Below are 7463 nucleotides of genomic sequence, written 5' to 3'. Positions count from 1 at the left end.
TCGCCCCACATACATGCAGCCCTCTCCCCCTCACGCCCATGCAGCCCTGTCCCCTCACATAATGCAGCCCTCTCCCCCCACATACATGCAGCCTTCTCCCCCTCACGCCCATGCAGCCCCCTCCTCCTTCACCTGCAGCCCCTCCCCCTCACACAGATGCAGCCCCCCCATCACACCCATGCAGCCCTCTCCAGGCTGCCACTGTGAGGAGACTCTCTGGGGACTGGGCGCTTGTAATTCAAGGCTTTTGGCCCCTTCGTGGGGGAGCCAGACGTTCAGTCAGACAGTGAGGTCTGTGTTTCCACTGGCCTGGCCCCGGATCTGCCCTGCATTTATCTCCCCCAATAACGTCCCCATCAGTTTGGGTTTTTGTTCTTCTAGGCTGGGCTCTCTCCTCCTCCTTTTCCCCCAGCTCTTCATTAACCCTTTGGGCACTGACATCATACTCTGCTATCTTGGAGGCCCCCGTCAGGCGTATTTATTATTTTGAGCCCTCGTATGTTTGGAATGGGGGGATTCTGACATGTTGGGAAGGGAAGGGCTGAGCGCTGACAATCCTTAGGAGTGGGCCCCGCCTGGCACTGGGCACAGACACCAAAGAAGGCTGGGACAAGAGCATGTTTAGAATGAGAAAGGTCATGGTGGGAAGGACGGACTGGTATTGTGTCTTGAAGCACAGCAGTTACTATCAGTGTTGAAAGAACTTGCCAAGCCAAGACCCCAGTGTGGGCCTGCCCTGGGCCCTGCCTGGGTCAACTAGGGCCTCTCAGGGCAGGTCTATGTTATATGTGACCGCAGTACCTAGGTGACAGCAGGTGATGGTGGTGCCACTAGGAGACCAGTGGGCCTGACATAGAGCTTGCCAGCCACAAATAAGGCCAGGTCTGAAAGCCTCGAGCCCCTTGACAAGCATTTTGTGGTTAAATACTGAACTGGATCGAGGCAGGGAGTCCAAGGTCCTTCATCACTGGGCACTTGGGGTGTGTTTAGTTAAAAGAAAGAAAAGGTAGCACACTGGCCCTGTTAGCTCTGACACAATCCACTGGCCAGGGCCCAGTCCCCTGCTCAGGACACAGTAGGTGCTTCCTCTCCCCTGGGCAGGATTTTCTTCTGGGGTGGAGGAATCTTTGTTAGGCACAGCAGGGAAATCTGCCCTGGCATCCCAAGGATTGGGACTCTCCGATGTCAGACCTGGGCTCAGTCCCCAATTATTTGGGTCTGATTTCTCTGAGACTTGCTGGGATCAGTTGAGAACCAAGGCTGGGGGTGGGGTGAAGATGGGGGGCACCTCCTGCTCATGTTGGGTGTTTCAGCAGAATCTCTGATCTTTGTGCAAAAGCCATACTTAGAAACAGAGGGACAGAGTTCCAGAGACCTGTTTTCCTTTGCATGCCTTTGAAGGAAGCTTCAGAAGATAAAAAAAAAATCGTCAAGGACAAGTCATTATTTTGAGGGTATGAGAGCCCAGATTACAGATTCTTAGAAGTCCTCTGGGGAGGGCATCTAACCCATCCCACCCATTTTTGAGATGAGGAGACTGAGGCTTGGAGAAGGAGATATGGTTCAACAAAAGTCACACAGACAGTACTGGCAGGCAGGATTCTGAGGGTCCCAGAAGTCCAAGGTCTCTGTGCAAAAATGTAGCATGGAGTGGTCCTTCAGCCTTTGTCCGAAGGCCTCAAGGGATGGCGAGCTCATCCTCCCCGAGGCAGCAGCTCCTTCCACTTTGGGACAGCTCTCCTTGTCATAAAGGGTTTAGTTCTCCCCCCACCCTGTGCCCTTATATTGAGCTGAAATCTGCCTTTGAGAGACTGTCATTTGTTTTTTTCTGATCTGGATTGGGAGCTGCCCAGTTTAGGATGCCAGACAGAGGACTCTGAACCTTCAGGCCACTTGGTAGGGAAGAAAGAGTCCCAGGCTGGAGTTGGGGGGGGGGGGGAGAATCTTGCCTCGACTGTCTCCTGTGGCCAGTCACATTATCTTCCTGCACATCAGTCTCTTCCTCTGGTAAATGAATTGACAGACTAGCTGGTGTCCTTTTCTGCTCAAAGACCTGTGAACATTAGGCAGCAGGTGATGGGGAGCCACTGAAAGTTCTGGAGCAGCAGACTGGAATGAAGAGACCTTTGGATAAGGATGGATTGGAGGAGGAGGAGATGTGGGAATCCCTCAGGGGCAGGTAATGAGGTGATGGCAGAGGGACTAGAGAGGAGGGCTTGGCTGTGAAATGCTGTAGATCCAGAATTAGCAGGAATCAGGACCTTACCACCTGTGAGAGGTCAGGGAGAGGGGAAGAAGGCAGCCCCAGGACTTCACACTTAGGAGCTGGAGGGCAGCTGGGGAAGGTAGTGAAATCAGGGCAGGGCAGAGACAATGGTCTCAGCTTTGGATGTGCTTCTGAGGTGCTGGGGAGCACCCAGGAGGAGGTAGAGACAGACCAAGGTTGGAGATGCTTTCAGAAGTCAGCTGGGGGTGCTCTCTTGGCATCCCACACTGAAAGTGTCCTGGGCACCGGCAGGGGCAGGAGGGGGACCCAAAGGAAGGAGATGCCAGGATATCTGCCTGGAATCTCTCCTCCGGCTCCATGTGGGGCACGGCAACATCCCTGATCCTCTCTGAATCTCAGTCTTCTCATCTGTAAAATGGTGATAGTAATGCTTGTCCCCCTTCCCCTGGAGGAGGTGGGACAGGAGGAGAGGTGGGAAGCCGAGAGCACCTCGAAACTCCCCAATGCTGGAGGATCTCCGAAGACGTGATGGTTCCTTTAATGCCAGCTGGGCCCTAAGCCCAACGGAGGAGGCTCTGGGTGCGTCAAGCCCAGCTGAGTCAGAGGCCATGTTGGGACTTGCCCTGTAAGTTTCCAAAGCCTGACACCAAGGCCAAAGGTAATTTGCTGACTCAGTGTGTGAGGGAAAGGAAGAAGAAAGGACTCAGGCTCAGGAATGGGTTCTTTCTTTTCCCAAGGACCTGAGCTGAGAGGGACGACCTTGGGGAGGACCCTGGCCAGGCTGCCCATGGCAGTCAGGTGCAGGATCCCACCTGGAAGGCCAGCACCCTCACTGAGGCCCAGGAAGAGGAAGGGCAGAGAACTTGCGATTGGCAGAGCGAGGACCATTCATTCACTCACTTATTCATTTAATAAGCATTTACTAAATACCGATTATGCTCCAGACAACGTAGATTTAAAGTCACCGATGAAACCATCTCTGCACTCAAGGACCTTTCCATTCTACTGGCAGAGTAGGGACTAATGCACACACTTGAGTCCATAGAACATCTCTTTTAAGGAATCTGGGCATAGGGGGCCCTCGCAGGCAGGGAGGGAAGGATCAGGAAAGGCCTAGTATCAGCTGGTGAAGAAAACCGAGGACTCTAGGGATAGACGTGAGGAAGAAGGCCTTCCAGGAGTGGGAGCAGTCTGGAAATGCTATGTGTGAGTTCTCAATCAACCATTTTGGCTACTCAGAGATGGTGTCTGGGACTCCTTCGAAATGAACTTGGAAAGGTGGGTAGATGGGAAGTAGGCTGTGAAGGGCTGGGAATATCAGAAGACCTTAAGTGAGAGTCAAAGCAGTAGGGGACCACCCTTGTGCCCCCTTCCCCTCCTTGGGTCAGATCGCTGAGGCTTTTCTCACAACAGGATTGTGGGAGCCTTAAAGAATAGCTTCTCTGTTCCCCAGGAAACTGAGGTCCAGAGGGAAGGGTCCAGGACGTAGCCAGCAGAGACAGCTTTAGCCAATGCCGACTCGGATTCACCTTCTTCCATTCATAACCCTGACCCTCACTTTCTCCCTTGCTGAAATGAGGTGGTTGCTTTGGTTGGTGGTCTCTGAGGCCCTCCCGTCCCCAGTGAAGCTCTGGCCAGCTGGAGGTGGGACGTGCAGGTCACTCCCAGAAAAGGAGCCCAGGTCAAGACGAAGTAGAGAAAAGAAAATGCTTTGTGAACATGAAGGTCCCACAGGCTCAAAGACAGTCTTGCTGCTGCGTATGTATACAATCGTCTCACCTCTTGTCCTTTGTATATCTAAATTCTCCTGTCAGTGGACAATTCTTAAAATCACATAGATTCTTTTTTATTCTTCAGAGAAGCCATGGGAAGGTTTGCTAGGAGTGATTTCAGTCAGTAGGTCCAAAATGCCAGGTTTCTGGCTCCTGGCTTCAAGGGCTTTGTTGGCTACTGGAGAATAGAAGGGAAAGGAGAATATCTTTTGGTCACAGGGCAGTATTGGCAGACCTCCCTCCTCCCCCATCTACCAGTCTTCCCAATTTATTAGTAAAAACCCAGGCTCATGGCAGTTTTTTCTGTACCACCAGATCTCTGGTCCATATCTTTCTTTGCTAGATAGACCGTTTACAATATGCATACATGCTTATACCTATCCTTACACGTGTATCCTAAGATTCACAGATTGTCGTTTGTGGAGAACAGGCTTTAAAGACAATGACAAGCCTTAAAACTCACCTTGATCGTTGTCGGGCTGTTTCTGGAGTCAGCAATTGTGCCCTTTCCAAACAGGACAAGAAGTGAAATGCTCTGAACCTGACAGAAGGGTGATAGACAGGCCAGTGAAAGTCTGCTTGCCTTCAGGGGTGGGAAGATAACAGGATTCTTACATGAATTTGACCAACTGAGATAGGAAAAAAAATGTTTAGCATTATATTCTGTTTTTTAAATTTTTTCTATTAATTTTTGTCATTCACTATTTGTAATTTATTTTGAGAATTTTATTTTATACTTATTTTTATCATTGATTATTTTTGTAATTTTATTTTCTACTTATTTTTATGATTCACTTTATTATTTGCAATTTATTTTATAATATTATTTTCTCCTCATCTTTAATTTTTATCACTCACTATTATTTATTTGTAATTTATTTTTATATATTTTTTTGAGGTGGGGGAGCTATTGATGACTTCTTGGCTGTAGGCTTTCACATTTCTCAACCAAATATTTTCTGTCTATTCAGTAAGAGAAGAAAATGGAAATTACCGCCACCTTCCCCCGAGAGTTTTGTGACAATGCCCATTGGTGGAATTGAGCTAGTCTTCAAAGCTCCTTCCAGGGTCAGGAGTCCTTCAGGCTCCCAGTGATTCTGGGCTTGGCCTCCATCTTTCTACTGGTGCACTCTGGAGAATTAGGTTCTGAGCTCAGAGTCTTTCTGAGTTATTCCCATCAGAAACTTAGACACATCCACGACTTTCTTGCACTGTTATCCATCTCCTGCTGGGCCATTCACAAGCTTCTTCATTCAACCTTTCTCAAGGGCTCGATAGCACGGCCCAAGGTGACAGGCCAGAGGCTTGTCTTCATCCCAAGAGGAGGCTTCTGGAGATCCTTTAGAGACTCAGGTGTTACAGAATTGTATGACTTGGGAAACCCCAGGCTACCGCCCATCTCGACCTCATCCATTCCCAGGCTTTTTCAGAACAGGCCCAAGCTCAGCAGTTTTGACTTGAGAAGGTGCTTCGGAAGCATGTGGTGGTCCATTGGGGGTACCCAAAGAGACCAGCCATTTATCCTACGATTGTTTTCTGGAGGAGTGGGTTTGGCCAAGAGGAAGAAAGGCTATGGGTGGGAGAGAGCAGTAAACAGGCGTTAGGGGGTTATCAATGAGCATTGGGGGCAGGAAAACACCCTTTTCTCCCCTCCTCCCATTGTCCCCCGGGAAGCAGCGACCTCCAACCCCGGGGCCTGGAGAGCTGGGAGTTAGTCCCCTCTTAAACTCACCACAAGCCTTTTCAGGCATGGGGGCACAGAGGAGAGACCCGCTCTCGGATCGTGGTAGCACTGGCAGTCTGGGGCTGGTAGGCTTGCTTTTTACACCTTCTTATTGAGAACTCCATTTCAACGGAATACGTTTCCTTTGGCATCATTTAACGATGGGCTCTGAGAAGCCTTAGGTTTCAGCTAGCTGCCACGAGGTACACATTCAGAAGCCTCGCTTTGGAGGGCTCCCGGGCCCGCCCGGAACGTGCGGGGCTTCTTTCCAAAGGGCGGAGCTCTTTGTCTAGGGGCAGGCGGGGTCCTGGAAAGGTACAGGTTTTTAACGCTTAGAACCAGGCCTTTGTGTCCCCAGCCTGGGCAGTGCACACAGTAGGTGCTGGATAAATTTGTATTGGTTGATTAAGAGGGCCCTATGCTGAGGTGAAAGGTACAACGACTTCGCTGTCCGAGAGCAGAGATTTCCGAGAGAGTTGTCTTGAGTTGGGGTCAGATGAAGCAGAGGAAAGAAGGCTGAATCTGGGTGATGGGGATGCGCTGGGAGATTCCGATTCTGCCTCTTCATAGTTGTGAGGCTCTGGGACTTCGTTTTCTCTTCTGAAAAACAAGGGGGTCGTAGTCTTCGGCCTCTGAGGGGCCGGCCATAGAAGGAGGATCCTGTAAAGGGCTCGAATGGCCCCTCCGGCCAAATACACTCCCCGCCACCATCCTTTCCCTCCCTCCACCTCCCCGCCCCAGGATGGAGAAAATGCCCTTGGCCTCGGAGAGGGCCCTGGATCCCGCTAGCCCGGGGGACCTTAGCCTGGATTCCCTGGCCTTGTTCTCGGCTGATGATGGTATTTCCATGGAATCGGGCTGTTTTGCTTTGGCTTTTCGTGGCTGTATGGAAGGACCTGGGTCCCGTAACGGGCTTCACCAGACGGAGGCTCGCCAAAGGGCTCACTGGCGCCGACCAGCCCCAAACCTCCTCCTCCCCAACCACGTCCTCCCTCCCGGACCCCGGCGCAACTGCTGCAGCTCTCTCCTCCCTCGGGGCATTAGGACAGGGGAGGCTCCGGGAGGCCAGAGGCAGCATCACCGGGCTTTGGAGTTGGAAGGAGGCCTTGACCACCAGCTAGCGCGACCCCTGCACTCCGCGGGCCTCTCTGTGGCCACCCCGACGGGCTGCTTGATTTCGCCAAGGTCTCACACCGGGAAGGTGCCAGGGCCAGAGTCCCGACTCTAGGTTGGACCACTTCTTCCCACTGTGCCACCGACGGGGAGGTAGAGGCAGGCGGACCGAGGAAGAAGGGAAGAGGTCAGGGGGCGGGCTCAGCCTAGAACAGCAAGGAATTTGGGGCCGGAGGTGCGGGGCCGCTCGGAACCCTGCCGCATCCTCTCTCCCTCCCTCCCCCTGCCCCGTGCCCGGCCCAGGGCCGCCTCCCTCCCTCCCGAGGGGCCTGACCCCTCTAATCCTCTTTAGTGCCCAGCTGGGTGAGCTTTACTTAGGCAAAGTAAACAGCATCCCGGAACAAAGGGCCGGCGGTCGCGGCCGCGTCCCACTCTGACCCCGGGGTCGCGCCCTTTGTTCCAGCCTCAATGGCAAAGGCTCACCCAGGAGCCTGGGCTAATTCCGGCACGTGCGGCGGCCCCCGGGCAGGCGGCGAGCAGCCGCAGCCGCAGCCGCGGAGGCGGGGAGGCCAGAGGCATGAGCCCGGGCATCCCGCGCCTGGGGTGCCCTCCTGCTCTCGGCTACCCC

The 7463-nt window shown here is 52.8% G+C and overlaps 1 long non-coding RNA gene across 1 annotated transcript; it reads right to left on the bottom strand.

The window, feature by feature from the left end:
• Positions 1-171: 171 nt before the first annotated feature.
• On the bottom strand, positions 172-7205 carry LOC138169736 (uncharacterized). Its single transcript, XR_011170450.1, has 3 exons — positions 5732-7205; positions 4463-5569; positions 172-4177 (listed from the first exon to the last, which is right to left on the bottom strand). It is a non-coding gene; the product is annotated as an uncharacterized lncRNA (long non-coding RNA).
• Positions 7206-7463: the final 258 nt, after the last annotated feature.

The sequence above is a fragment of the Petaurus breviceps genome, unplaced genomic scaffold (assembly GCF_028583685.1).
Source record: "Petaurus breviceps papuanus isolate PSGF00001 unplaced genomic scaffold, PetGlider_PUasm1.0 370, whole genome shotgun sequence".
NCBI lineage: Eukaryota > Metazoa > Chordata > Mammalia > Diprotodontia > Petauridae > Petaurus > Petaurus breviceps.
This window is presented reverse-complemented; position numbering and strand designations above follow the sequence as displayed.